The following is a 1071-nucleotide window of genomic DNA, read 5'->3' on the forward strand; positions in this document are numbered from 1 at the left end:
TGGAGTCTGGAGGAAGACTGGAGAGGCACAGAATCCAAGCTGCTTGAAGTCCAGTGTGAAGTTTTCGAAGTCAGTGATGATTTGGGGTGCCGTGACGTCTGCTGGTGTTGGTCCATTGTGTTTTATCAAGTCCAGAGTCAATGCAGCCGTCTAGCAGGAGATTTTGGAGCACTTTATGCTTCCATCTGCTGACAAGCTTTATGGGGATGCTGCTTTCCTTTTCCAGCAGGACTTTAGCACCTACCCACTGTGCCAAAACCACTTCCAAGTGATTTGCTGACCATGATATTACTGTGCTTGATTGGCCAGACAACATGTCTGACCTGAACCCCATATGCAATCTATGGGATATTTTCTAGAGAAAGATGAGAAACACTCGATCCAACAATACAGACAAGCTGAAGGCCACTATTAAAGAAACCTCAATAGTGCCTCAGCAGTGCCACAGGCTGATCGCTTCCATGCCACACCTCACTGATGCTGTAATTTGTGCTTAAGGAGCTCCGACTAAGTATTGAGTGTATAAATAAACAAACTTTAAAGAACTTGAGCTTTTCTGTTTTGCAAATCCTTTTTTTAATTGATCTTAGGAAATATTCTAATATTTTGAGATACTGGATTTTTGACTTTCATGAGCTGTAAGCTCTAATCATCAAAATTAAAACAAAAAAACTTTTGAAATGTTTTACTTTACATGTAATGAATCTAGAATATATGAAAGTTTAACTTTTTGAAATAAGTTACAAAACAAAACGAACTTTTTCACGATATTCTAATTTTTTTGAGATGGCACCTGTATTAACAGAATACCTGTGGGTTCCCCTCAAATTCACAAATGTGCAAAGTAACCACTATCATTTGAAAAGTTCAAAGTTTAAACTATATATATTTGGTATTTAACTTAAAACCTAACAAAATTATTTTTGCAAAGGGTGTTAGGTACTTTTTAATGCAATTACATTCATCTTTACATCATCTTTAAAAAAAAAAAACTTATCCAAATACATTGTGGGCCCACTTAAATCAAAAGAATGTAGCGTCTGGACCACTCAAACACACAATATATATTTT

Source organism: Sinocyclocheilus rhinocerous, unplaced genomic scaffold, assembly GCF_001515625.1.
Source record: "Sinocyclocheilus rhinocerous isolate Xijiao unplaced genomic scaffold, SAMN03320098_v1.1 scaffold10903, whole genome shotgun sequence".
Taxonomy (NCBI): Eukaryota; Metazoa; Chordata; class Actinopteri; order Cypriniformes; family Cyprinidae; genus Sinocyclocheilus; species Sinocyclocheilus rhinocerous.